This window comes from Coregonus clupeaformis, chromosome 31 (genome assembly GCF_020615455.1).
Source record: "Coregonus clupeaformis isolate EN_2021a chromosome 31, ASM2061545v1, whole genome shotgun sequence".
Classification (NCBI taxonomy): Eukaryota; Metazoa; Chordata; class Actinopteri; order Salmoniformes; family Salmonidae; genus Coregonus; species Coregonus clupeaformis.
The window spans coordinates 3,831,637-3,845,535 of record NC_059222.1 but is presented as its reverse complement, the minus strand read 5'-3'; the positions used below and the strand labels follow the sequence as shown (position 1 = coordinate 3,845,535).

Sequence of the window (13,899 nt, the reverse complement as noted above, 5' to 3'; positions counted from 1 at the left end):
ATCCGATGGTTCTGGATCGAGGCACATTTCTGCAGCATTAGTAAAGAGGTGATCAATACATGTTGATGATTTCATTCCTGTGCTGTTTGTAACTACCCTGGTAGGTTGACTGATAACCTGAACCAGGTTGCAGGCACTAGTTACAGTTTGAAGCTTTTTCTTGAGTGGGCAGCTTGATGAAAGCCAGTCAATATTTAAATCACTCAGAAAATATACCTCTCTGTTGATATCACATACAGTACCAGTCAAAAGTTTGGACACACCTACTCATTCAAGGGTTTTTCTTTATTTTTACTATTTTCTACATTGTAGAATAATAGTGAAGACATAAAAACTATGAAATAACACATATGGAATCATGTAGTAACAAAAAAGTGTTAAACAAATCCAAATATATTTTATATTTGAGATTCTTCAAAGTAGCCACCCTTTGCCTTGATGACAGCTTTGCACGCTGTGGTGGATATTTTAAAAACTATCAAATGAGGAGAGACAAACTTATCACAAGTCAGAGTTATACTTAAACTAAATCTTTATTCAAATAACTTATCGATAAGGTAGCTGGTCGCAATACCCACACAACCAAGTGGATTTAGTGAGAGCCCAACGAACAGGAAATACTGACGTCTTATATAGTGGACCGAAAAATGCTTAGTCATGGCTGGTTCCACCCATCCCCGGCAGATCAGGATCTACCTTGTTTTCCTCTTGTGGCTATGTGTATCGGGTCATAGCGCACAAAGAAGTGATAGCGTTAGTTCCGTTACTACTCATATCTCCACACAGCTGTGCCCTTGGAAGATAGTAAAAGACAGGATGAACTGAAAATCTGTGGTCACTCTGAGGCTCTTTGTCTTACACCGTGTGACCAGGTTACTCAGAAGCAACGAGAAATTGAAACAATACAGGTCTATCTGTTCCTCAAGTTAATCTCTAGCCCATGACCTTGACTACAAGCCCAGACCAGCTGCAGGGAGCTAGAGGGAACCGTCCTTTCTCAGAAGCACAGCATTTGCTCTAAAGAAATGTATCTACTATTGTCAAGAATATTAATTTTTTACTATTAATATTAAACAAATCAGGTAAATTATCTTTCTCTCATATTCCCCTCTTAGAAGATTCAATCTTCTATAAAATAATATGACAAATTCACACCATATGCAAAAATAAAAAATAAATATATATATATAAAATCTTCCAGATGTAACATATGACATGTATGTCATCCTTATGAGGAACCTCCCTTCGGGTTACTGAGTCTCAAACCTTTTACATTCTACACATACCATATACAGTTCTAACTTGCCAGTGTCTGCTGATGATTAGGCATAACCAAAATAGCCAAGTGCATCCTTTCTCAGAAAAGCGTTTGCTCCCAGAGTGCGGCTGCCTAGGAGAGAACACCTGGCAATCACAGCGTCTGGGTGTTCAGCCAATGACATTGTGAGCAAACCTCTGTCTACAACAGGCACATCTCTAGGTATGCACCAGGTCAAACATCACAGTCCTCAGCAGTAAAAGATAGCTCAGCTAATCCTTCACATCCTGTATTCTGGCCCTGGATATGGCAACATTTAACATTACATTTGGCCTTGAATTTGTTACCAGTTTTAAGACATATTGCAGCAAAACTTCAACATGAGGATGAACAACAAAATCAATACATGATCCGAATCACACATAGGACTATTGCTAAATTATACACTTTTTCCTACTCATTAGTGTTTATCCTGGACCGTCAGACATTAGTTAAAGACATTTCAGACAATTTGTGTACCAGGTTTACATTGGGTTTTTCAGTACATTTGTTATCAGGATAATCTACATGTGTGCAACCAAAACTCTGGCAATAGAAACCTCAGAAAATGTAATTTATGTGCCCTTTAAGGTGTATGATTTCTAACCTGTGAAAAATCCACTAAACCAAAAACAAAACACACAATAAATCAAACACAGTATTAACACCATTAACAAATATTCACAACATAAACATTTCATTAGCTTTCCCTTTGCTAAAACTGAATCAGTCCAAATCATTTAAAATGTGAATTCTTACTCTAACTTTACCTTCACATGGTGCAAAACATTCTTAAGGGAATCATTTAGACAATTAAAAAGTTATACAGAAGTGAACTCTTCATCTGTACAAGGAGGACAATCATCACGTTGATGCATCGATCTCAGTCTTCTTAATCAATGGGGCGGCTATTGTTTGCTGGACTCCTGTCCTGAGCCTGCCGTTGGCTCGAGCTGGAGTGGCTGTTATTTAAGTCCCGCCATGGGACTGTGCTGGTATTCTTCAATTGCATTGTGGCCACTTCTCCCAGGGCCCATACAACAGCTGCAATGAGAAGACTGACCACGAAAGCAACAAACATGATGTGTAGAGTCCGGTTCTGGTCCTCCCATGGCCACTGTGGTCGCCTATGATGATTCATCGGCTGGTGCATCTTCGTCTGGGTTGTGGTGCACCTTCCTGCAGTGGCTGACATGAACCCACGTCGACCTCTCTGCAACCGTCAGGAGCACCTGGAATGGACCCGTCCAGCGCTGTTGGTGCCAAGTCTTTCTGCGGAGGTCCTTGATGACCACCCAATCTCCTGGCTGCAATTTGTGGAGCTGTCCTCCCTTTGGTTCAGGCAAAGCCGCTTTTATCCTGGGGAGAATAGACTTCAGAACATTAAGTGCAGCACAGTAGCTTACCATTTGATCTTCGCAACCCATCAGTGTCAATCTGTTCTGTGGGAAAGGGGTTTACACATTTTGCACAAAATTGCTCCGCAAATACAGGAACATTCCCACTACTCCCCTCTTTGTCACATGGGAATCAGGACCTAGGCAAGGCCGGCAGGCCAGTATATTTTGTAGACTGCAGGTCAGACACATCCTGTAAAGAAGACATGTTTTTAACAGAGACAGGAAGTGCAACAAAATAGCCTCCAACAATTTAGAATGTGAAATTGTCTTACCAGATGAGGTGAGGAGCCCACGTTGCTTCCAGAGCATACCGAAGTCATGCACAACCCCAAATGCATACCTGCTGTCAGAATAAATCATAACAGTTTTATTCTTAGCCAAAATAAGAGCGAACAATTCTGCAGCCTGAGCTGACAGATGGGGCGGTATTTTAGCACTTTCTAAGGTAGTGGCAGCCGTGGTTACTGCATAAGCCACTAAATGTTTTTGAGCGGAACCATCAACGAATAGTTCCAAATCAGCATTCATTAAAGGCACGTCAGATAATCGGGCGTGGCTTACAGACCTGGTCAACTAGGACAGCACAATCATGGGGCTCACTCTCATCGTCAGTTGGTAGGGACATGGCACATTGACATTGCTACAGCTCTGAGGCAACGCACCAACCCTCTCACCACACTGTCAAGTCTCTTAGAGTAGTATGCAATGGGCCGCTGCTTCCCCGTGTGATACTGTATAAGAATGTTTGCCTGGTATCTTTGGGAGTGACTACAAGGGGCTCAGCACCCTTCATCCTGCCAAAACAATACTTATCCCTTGCATATAGGCAACAGGGACCCCTCTCAAGAGGGGCAAGTCCTCACTCAAAAGCATGATATTGGTCACAAAGGAGGTCTGATCAAGTCCATGCACACCCCTCTCAACTGCTGTGTCCCAGTTGATGGGGTAACAATATGTCAGTGTGCTGGGTGAATAAGTCGACCCATCTGAACCCATCTCCCAATCAACAGCATTGACCAGGCCCTTTATCCAAACCCCAGTATCCTCCCACTCAACTCTTCATGATTTTGCCAGGGACACATGTGGTGCACTATCTTCAAACATGTAGAGCTCTTTCTGTGCAGGGGTTAGATGAACCCCTAAAGCATAGAAATCACTGCTACAGTACAACCCTTCACACTGGATAAATTAGCAGCCATTTGTTCTCATATCTCAGGTCTCTTGTCAATGGTGAGAAATGGGAGGTGTAATGTAAGCCTGTTTCAGACATGAAACTGCTCTCGTGACCCCAATGGGTTTTGGCCACACAAGCAATATTGGGCACCTCATTTATCAACGCGTCATGCATAATACCAGTCACAAAACTCAGACATTAACATCAATTGCTCCTCCTCTTCCTCCTCCTCCTCATGAATAACGGATAAACCAATTGGGCCACATGTTATGTTGATGCCCAGTTACACAGGAGGTCCCTGCACATCAGATTGACAGGACAGTGGTCAGAGTAGAGAAATTGATGCTGGCAAAGGCATAGTTACATGCTCTCTGAATGGGAGGCCTGAAGCCCCTACAGTTTTGACTGTTTCACTAGACATGGGAGGTTTTGTTATAGCCTTACAGGTAATCACAGACATCGTAGCTCCCGTGTCAACAATAAATATTATTGACTCACCATTGATGTCTCCACTGTTGGCTCGATTCGAGGAAGGGTATGGCTCTTTAAAAACAAATGTTCTGGTTGCTCTGACGATTCTAACTCAACTACTACTTCCCCCTCCGCCCGTCAATATTCTCCCTCCTCCTCCTCTCCTGGATTTGTACAGGGTCGTCTGTGCCGGCGGCCCCATATGCCAGGCTGGCCTCTGCCTTGAGGGCCCCCTTGTGGGCCCCATTGTTGCTGAAGCGCCCCCTGTTGGGGTGGCCCTGGCCATTGGTTGGTTGGCGGATGCAATGGCTGTTGAGCAGGGGGATACCACAGTCCTTGTCCTCCCGCTGGGCCTCCCACTCGAGGGGCCCCCCTTGGGGCTCCTCTACCTCTTGATCTGCCTCTGCCTCTTCCCCTCGGCTGCTGGGCAGTTTGAGTGCAGCTTGCGGTGAAATGGCCTGGTTTTTGACAGTTGTAGCAGATTCTTCCACCACTCGCACCCCCTCCAACAGCTGCCAGTGCGGCCCCCTGGTAGAATGTCAACTGAGCAGCTTGTAGTTTCTGAGTCTTATCGTCGTCTGGGCTGGTTGGGGGAGCGCCCTCGAGGAACGGGTTGTGACTCTTTCTGTCCGCTTGTCTGGCTCCCCCAGCCGCACCCTTCCTCTGTGGTCTGGGAGTTCACGTCATTCCCACCGCCAGCATGGCCAGTCCAGAGAGCAGTTTGTCCACCGCTGCTACTACTAGGGGAGATTCATACGTGAGGGGAGGCGCAGTGGGGTGTAGAGAAGGGCGTCCACTGGGTCTGCTGGATCAGGTGGAGGCGGGGAGGGAGGTCATCAGCCACAGCCACAGGCCCAGGCAGCACTGGGTAGAGAGTGGTCAGGAGAAAAGTAGGGAGGGGGGATTTTTTTTCTTCTGTTCTTTCTCACTGTCTCGTCTTTATCTGTTCTCCCTTCCTCCTTAGTCTGCACTACCATATTCTGACGGGGCTGTCCTTAAAATGGGTCCTGTCTCTGTGTATGCCTTTCTGCCTCTCTTTCACATTTTCTGAATTTAACCCAATCTATTTTATATTTTTTACCTTTTTTAGTCCCTTCATACTCTGTCAGTCTGTCCCTGACTTTGTCTAACATTATTACACTCAGTGTCCCTGTCAACAGAAAAAACACCTTCCCTATACATGATTTCACCTGGCCCAAAATGTCCCTTCCCTACTTATCTGCACATAACCTTCAGGGTCCCTTGGGGGGATCTGGAATGCCATGTCCCTTGCTCCCATGTGCTCCCATGGTTCCTGTTCCACGAACACACTCACAAATAACACAGATACACACACACACAGGGGTAGACAAACAAAGAAAACCGATTAGCGCTGTTTATGATTTTATATTTTTCCATATGAACAGGGAAATTCATATCTCCATTAAAATATTGCCTAATTAGTGGCCCCAGAACGGGGTGTTATCTCCACACGGGGATATCATCTTCTGCGATTACTTTGGTACAGACTTCACCAAGTGCAGGCTTCTCTACAGACACTCTGGCTCCTCCAGGGCATACCTGGCTAGCACATTTAAAATAATCGGACCACTTCTAAATCACACCCTTCAGACAGAGGTCCTTCATCCAATGGGACTTCACCAAGTGCTGGCTTATCTACAGACACTCTGGCCCCTCGTCCCTACAGACCGCACCAATCCCCACTGTGATCAATTCAGTGTCAGGACGGCTCTAAATCGTCTGCAACCGACCAGTGGCAGATTATCTTTTGAGTCTGACAGTGCTCTCAGATTACTCTCCTCTGACTCTGCCCTGCTTACGCCTCCAAGGTGCCCCCTCTCACAGGAATACACACTCAGAACCCACGTAACAGAGACTTTTCTTAAAACCTCGACTTTGTGTTGTTCGCTCACCTCCTTTTCAGTAATGAGGAGAGACAAGGTCAATCACCAATCAGGATATTGGTAGATCATCTTGCTCCCCTCTCTCAATACTATGTTCAGGATCTGGTATCCACCCATGCCCACTTCCTCTCAGATCTTAGGTGGTCCAGCTGCTCCTTCAGGAGTGCGGCTCCCCTGAGATCCCAATTTGGGGATCCCCTGTGCACCGTTTACCCAGATCTTCAGGAGCGAACAACAGGTGAAGTAACAGATCCAATCCTCGTCGCCAAATGTGGTGGATATTTTAACAATTATAAAATGAGGAGAGACAAACTTATCACACAAGTCAGAGTTATACTTAAATTAAATCTTTATTCAACATTGCTGGTCGCAATATCAACACAACCAAGTGGATAGAGTGAGACCCCAACGAACAGGAAATGCTGACGTCTTATATAGTGGACCTAAAAATGCTTAGTCATGGCTGGTTCCACCCCTCCCCGGCAGATCAGGAGCTACCTTGTTTTCTTCTTGTGGCTATGTGTATCGGGTCATAGCGCAGAAAGAAGTGATAATGTTAGTTCCGTTATTACTCACATCTCCACACAGCTGTGCCCTTAGAAGATAATAAAAGACAGGATGAACTGAAAAACTGTGGTCACTCTGAGGCTCTTTGTCTTACGCCGTGTGACCAGGTTACTCAGAAGCAACGAGAAATTGAAACAATACAGGTCTATCTGTTCCTCAAGTTCATCTCTATCCCATGACCTTGACTACACGTCCAGACCAGCTGCAGGGAATACAGTAGCACAGCAAGTGCACTAAATAAATGTCTCTACTATTGTTAAGCATATTAATTGTTAACTATTCATATTAAACAAATCAGGTAAATATGAGATATTTCTCTCACAACACTCTTGGCATTCTCTCAACCAGCTTCATGAGGTAGTCATGTCACGGTTTACTAAGCCAGAACCCAGAAGCAGACCAGGACAAGGTAAATTGAAACAAAGGTGAGTGTTTATTTAATAGATCCACGAGTGAGGCTGAATAATCCAGGGAACAGAGCGGGTGGCGTGGATGGGTTGTTGAGGGTGCAGTGGTAGGTCCAGTAATGGCTCGGCAGCCGCCGACCATCAGGCAGAGGTTGGGTGAAGGTTCCGGGTGAGTGACTGCAGATAGAACAAAACGGAGGTAAGTATACAGCAAGTCAAAAAGGTGCAAAACAACAAAACTAACGCTAGAAGTTCCAAGGCTGATACACGGACAAACATACTGTTCATGGCTAACGATCCGGCAGGGAATGGATGTTAGGACAGAGCCTAAGAAGGGTGATGATCAGGACCAGGTGTGCAGATTGCTGATGGGATGCAGGTGCGGAAATCAAGAGAGCTCCCGCCTAGCAACGTTGCCCGGCAACCAGGCAGGGAGCGTTCCAGAACCCTCGGGAAACTGGAGATCCCGAGCAGAAAAACTAATCCCCAGACAGAAACCGACTCAGACTGCAGGGATCGTTACAGTACCCCCCCTCCGACGAACGCCACCGGGCGGACTCCCCGGAGCGCCAGGATGGAGGCGGTAGAAGTCACGAATGAGGTCAGCATCTAGGATCTGTCGCCGCGGAATCCAACTCCTCTCTTCAGGACCATACCCTCCCAGTCCACGAGATACTGGAAACCCCGGCCCCGCCGTCTGGAATCCATGATGCGTCGCACCGTGTAGGCAGGACCACCTCCGATCATCCGAGGAGGAGGAGGAGGAGGCGGAGGAGGCAACAGAGGACTGAGGAAAACAGGCTTGAGGCAGGAGACATGAAAGGTGGGATGGACTCTGAGCGTCCTCGGTAGTTTGAGTTCGAACTGCCACCGGATTGATCACCTTCTCCACCACAAACGGACCAATGAACTTCGGTAACAACTTCCTAGACTCAGTCCGTAAAGGAAGATCCCGTGTGGCCAACCAGACCCTATCTCCGATGGTATAGGTGGGAGCGGGGATCCGGCGACGATTCGCCTGGAGCTGATACCGGTCCGAAACTCTAAGGAGTGCCTTTCTGGCCCGATGCCAGGTCCGGTGGCAACGACGAATATGGGCCTGAACAGAGGGCACTGAGAGCTCCTTCTCCTGAGAAGGGAACAAGGGAGGTTGGTAACCATACAGGCACTGGAAGGGAGACATCCCAGTGGCAGATGTAGGGAGAGTATTGTGGGCATACTCAACCCAAGGCAACTGAGAGACCCAGGAGGTGGGGTTGGAGGAGACAAGGCAGCGTAGCGTGGATTCCATCTTCTGGTTGGCTCTCTCCGCCTGACCATTAGATTGGGGGTGAAAACCAGATGTGAGGCTGACTGTAGCTCCAATGGCCAAACAGAAGGACTTCCAGACAGCAGAGGTAAACTGAGGGCCACGGTCGGAAACGATATCACTGGGCAAACCGTGGACCCTGAAAACCTCCCTAACCAGGATCTCGGACGTCTCTGAGGCAGAGGGAAGCTTGGCAATAGGCACAAAGTGGGCGAACTTGCTGAATCTGTCCACGATAGTCAGAACGACCGTGTTTCCCTCAGAAGCGGGCAACCCAGTGACAAAGTCCAGGGCCAGATGCGACCATGGTCGCCGGGGAATAGGAAGGGGGTGAAGTAGTCCAGAGCTGGGCTGATTGGTACTCTTATTCTGCGCACACACTGGACAGGCAGCAACATAACCCCGAGTATCCTCGGCCATGGCAGGCCACCAAAAACGTCTGCGAAGAAACGCCATCGTCCGAGCCACGCCAGGGTGACAAGCCATCTTGCTGGCGTGGGACCATTTGAGGACAGCAGGACGAACCGACTCAGGCACAAACAACCGACCGGGTGGACCGTTACCGGGACCGGGCTGCGTCCGAAGGGCCGCCATCACCTCCTCCTCAATCTTCCACATAACAACTCCCACGACGCAGTTCCGGGGGAGAATTGTCTCGGTCTTGGACCCACTCTCTTCCGTCTTGGAGAACATCCGGGACAAGGCGTCCGCCTTGCCGTTCTTAGATCCAGGTCGGAACGTCAGGGAAAAATTGAATCGTCCGAAAAACAACGCCCACCTGGCCTGACGGGAGTTGAGACGTCTAGCCGATTGCACGTAAGCAAGATTCTTGTGGTCAGTCCAGACAATAAACGGTTGCTCCGCCCCCTCCAACCAGTGGCGCCACTCCTCCAAGGCAAGTTTCACCGCGAGAAGCTCCCGGTTACCCACATCGTAATTCCTCTCCGCAGGCGAAAGGCGACGAGAGTAGTAGGCGCAGGGATGGAGTTTACTGTCCGTGGAGCATCGCTGCGACAGGATGGCGCCAACTCCCACATCAGACGCGTCCCACTTCAACGGCGAACTGACGGGCCGTGTCCGGTTGAGAGAGAATCGGTGCGTTGGTGAATCGCCTCTTCAAATCCAGAAACGCTCGATCCGCCTCCGGATTCCACTTGAAGATCCTGATACTGGAAGTCAAGGCAGTTAACGGAGCGGCCACACGGCTGTAATCCCGGATGAATCTGCGGTAGAAATTCGCAAACCCCAAAAATCTCTGGAGCTGCAATCTCGTACCGGGCTGGGCCCATTCCAGAACCGCTCTAACCTTCTCCTGGTCCATCCTAATCTCTCCCCTGGAGATGATGTACCCGAGAAAGGATGTCGTGTGAGCGTGAAACTCGCACTTCTCGGCCTTCACGAACAGGCGATTCTCCAACAATCGCTGCAGAACCTGCCGGACATGCTGGACGTGGTCGGAAGGTTCCTTCGAGAAGATCAGAATGTCATCCAGGTAAACAAACACAAAGAGACCGATCATATCTCTCAGGACGTCGTTCACCATACTCTGGAATACCGCTGGAGCATTGGTCAGTCCAAACGGCATCACCTGATACTCGGTGACCCATCGGTGTATTGAAACCCGTCAACCACTCGTCCCCCTCTCTGATCCGGACCATGTGATACGCATTGCGTAGGTCTAGCTTGGTGAACACCGTAGCACCCTGTAAGGAGTCGAAGGCAGAACTCATCAAGGGCAGGGGATACTTGTTCTTGACCGTGATGTCATTCAACCCCCGATAATCAATACACGGTCGAAGAGAGCCATCCTTCTTACCCACAAAGAAGAATCCTGCCCCCAGGGGTGATGACGAGGGGACGAACGAGACCAGCAGCTAGGGACTCCTTGATGTAGGTCTCCAAAGCCTCACGTTCAGGTCGGGAGATACTGTATAACCTTCCCTTGGGGTAGACAGCTCCAGGGAACAGGTTGATGGCACAATCATATGGTCGGTGGGGAGGGAGTGACAGAGCCTTCTGCTTACTGAACACTTCCCCCAAATCGTGATATGTCTTGGGAACCAGGGACAAATCTGGGGGTTTAGCCTCAATCACCTGACTGGGAACCGAATGGGGACAGGCAGTCTTGAGACAGTTAGCATGACAATCAAGGCTCCAACTCGTTACCTTGCCCGTCACCCAATCGAACGTGGGATTGTGTTCCTTCAGCCAGGGGTATCCAAGGACCAGAGGAACATGGGAAGACGGCAGAATGAAGAATGAAATCATCTCCGAATGATTCCCCGACAACAGCATCTTAACCGGTTCAGTCCTCATCGTGATACGTGCCAGACTACTGCCGTTCAGAGTGGTCGCTTCAATGGCTTCCGGCAATTGCTCCTTGGAAAGCCCCAGCTGTTCCACCAACTCGGCATCAAGAAAGCTTCCGCCGGCACCTGAATCGATAAAAGCGTTAATCGCTAAGCTCTGATTCCTGTTCATAAGGGTAGCCGGGAAACGGGGTCTGACAGAGGTATTGAGAGGTCGAAACTGGCTCGCTAAAAGTCCTCCCAACTTTAGCGAGCCGCGCAGTTTGACGACCGCCGGGAACAGGTGGCGAGGTAATGTCCCGAACCACCACAGTAGAGGCAACAGTTAGTCCAACGTCTGAGTTGGCGTTCCTCCTTGGTTAACCCGTGCCGCCCTACTTGCATTGGTTCAGAATCGGGAGACAGGACCTCTCCACTAATCCTGTGTGGTGGACGATGATCGACGTATTCTGGTCCAATCCCGACCCGACTGGAACCTGAGAAGCTGATCGATTGGACGGAACCCATTGCTTCTCCCTCCTTCGCTCTCGGACTCGATTATCCACCCGAATAGACAAGGCTACCAAGCTGTCCAGGTCACTAGGCTCCGGATAGGAGATCAACTCATCCTTGAGCTGCTCCGACAGACCCTGGTAAAAGGCCGCTTGCAGAGACTCCTCATTCCACCCACTCTCCACAGCCAACGTCTTGAACTCGATCACGAAGTCGGCCACGCTGCGAGTTCCTTGGTGAAGTGAAAACAGGCGCCTAGCTGCGTCCCTCCCTCGGACGGAATGGTCGAAGAGCTTCCTCATCTCGGCCGTGAACCCCTGGTATGAAGCCATGCAGGGGTCTTGTCGTTCCCAAACGGCTGAAGCCCACTCCAGCGCTCGACCACGCAGCAACTCAATCACAAAGGCTATCCTAGCCTTGTCTGTGGCATAAGAGTAGGGCTGTAGATCGAACACTAACCCACACTGCATAAGGAAAGAACGGCATCTTCCCAGCTCCCCCTCATATTTATCCGGCGCCGGAACCTTGGGCTCACGGAAGGACACAGCTCCAGAAGCGGCAGGTGAGATGGGTGAAACCGGTAGTGGATCCTCCACCGGAAACTTGCGCTGGTTCTGGACCTCCGTCAGACCGGTAGAAAGGTTCCGAACTGCCAACGCGATCTCCTGTAGCTCCGTGCTATGATGGCCCAACATCTTCTCCTGATGGGTAATGGCATGGCGAACAGAGTCCAGGTCCGCTGGGTTCATTACTGGCCGGATCGTTCTGTCACGGTTTACTAAGCCAGAACCCAGAAGCAGACCAGGACAAGGTAAATTGAAACAAAGGTGAGTGTTTATTTAATAGATCCACGAGTGAGGCTGAATAATCCAGGGAACAGAGCGGGTGGCGTGGATGGGTTGTTGAGGGTGCAGTGGTAGGTCCAGTAATGGCTCGGCAGCCGCCGACCATCAGGCAGAGGTTGGGTGAAGGTTCCGGGTGAGTGACTGCAGATAGAACAAAACGGAGGTAAGTATACAGCAAGTCAAAAAGGTGCAAAACAACAAAACTAACGCTAGAAGTTCCAAGGCTGATACACGGACAAACATACTGTTCATGGCTAACGATCCGGCAGGGAATGGATGTTAGGACAGAGCCTAAGAAGGGTGATGATCAGGACCAGGTGTGCAGATTGCTGATGGGATGCAGGTGCGGAAATCAAGAGAGCTCCCGCCTAGCAACGTTGCCCGGCAACCAGGCAGGGAGCGTTCCAGAACCCTCGGGAAACTGGAGATCCCGAGCAGAAAAACTAATCCCCAGACAGAAACCGACTCAGACTGCAGGGATCGTTACAAGTCACCTGGAATGCATTTCAATTAACAGGTGTGCCTTCTTAAAAGTTAATTTGTGGAATTTATTTCCTTCTTAATGCGTTTGAGCCAATCAGTTGTGTTGTGATAGCCCTATTTGGTAAAAGACCAAGTCCATATTATGGCAAGAACAGCTCAAATAAGCAAAGATAAATGACAGTCCATCATTACTTTAAGACATGAAGGTCAGTCAATACGGAACATTTCAAGAACTTTGAAAGTTTCTTCAAGTGCAGTCTCAAAAACCATCAAGCGCTATGATGAAACTGGATCTCATGAGGACCGCCACAGGAATGGAAGACCCATAGTTACCTCTGCTGCAGAGGATAAGTTCATTAGAGTTACCAGCCTCAGAAATTGCAGCCCAAATAAATACTTCACAGAGTTCAAGTATCAGACACACCTCAACATCAACTGTTCAGAGGAGACTGTGTGAATCAGGTCTTCATGGTCAAATTGCTGCAAAGAAACCACTACTAAAGGACACCAATAATAATAAGACTTGCTTGGGACAAAAAAACATGAGCAATGGACATTAGACCGGTGGAAATGTGTCTTTTGGTCTGGAGTCCAAATTGGAGATTTTTGGTTCCAACTGCCGTGGCTTTGTGAGACGTGGTATGGGTGAACGGATGATCTCCGCATGTGTATTTCCCACCATAAAGGTGTTATGATGTGGGGTTACTTTGCTGGTGACACTGTCTGTGATTTATATAGAATTCAAGGCACACTTAACCAGCATGGCTACAACAGCATTCTGCAGCGATACGCCATCCCATTTGGTTTGGGCTTAGTGGGACTATAATTTGTTTTTCAACAGGACAATGACCCAACACCTCCAGGCGGTGTAAGGGCTATTTTACCGAAGAAGGAGAGTGATGGAGTGCTGCATCAGATGACCTGGCCTCCACAATCCCCCGACCTCAACCCAATTGGGATGGTTTGTGATGAGTCGGACCGCAGAGTGAAGGTAAAGCAGGCAACAAGTGCTCAGCATATGTGGGAACTCCTTCATGACTGTTGGAAAAGCATTCCAGGTGAAGCTGGTTGAGAGAATGCCAAGAGTGTGCAAAGCTGTTATCAAGGCAAAGGGTGGCTATTTGAAGAACCTCCTCGTGGAAAAAAATGGATGTGTTGTCTTAGGTAAACAAAGTCGGGCTGCTGGGCAGGTCTGTCTCACTGTCTATGCTATTGGATAGAGAGCAATCACCACAGCTCTT

The 13,899-nt window shown here is 48.7% G+C and overlaps 1 long non-coding RNA gene across 1 annotated transcript; it reads right to left on the bottom strand.

Moving 5' to 3' along the window:
• Positions 1–844: 844 nt before the first annotated feature.
• LOC121547160 lies at positions 845–5,311 on the bottom strand. Its single transcript, XR_005996496.2, has 3 exons — positions 4,370–5,311; positions 2,970–3,040; positions 845–2,887 (listed from the first exon to the last, which is right to left on the bottom strand). It is a non-coding gene; the product is annotated as an uncharacterized LOC121547160 (long non-coding RNA).
• Positions 5,312–13,899: the final 8,588 nt, after the last annotated feature.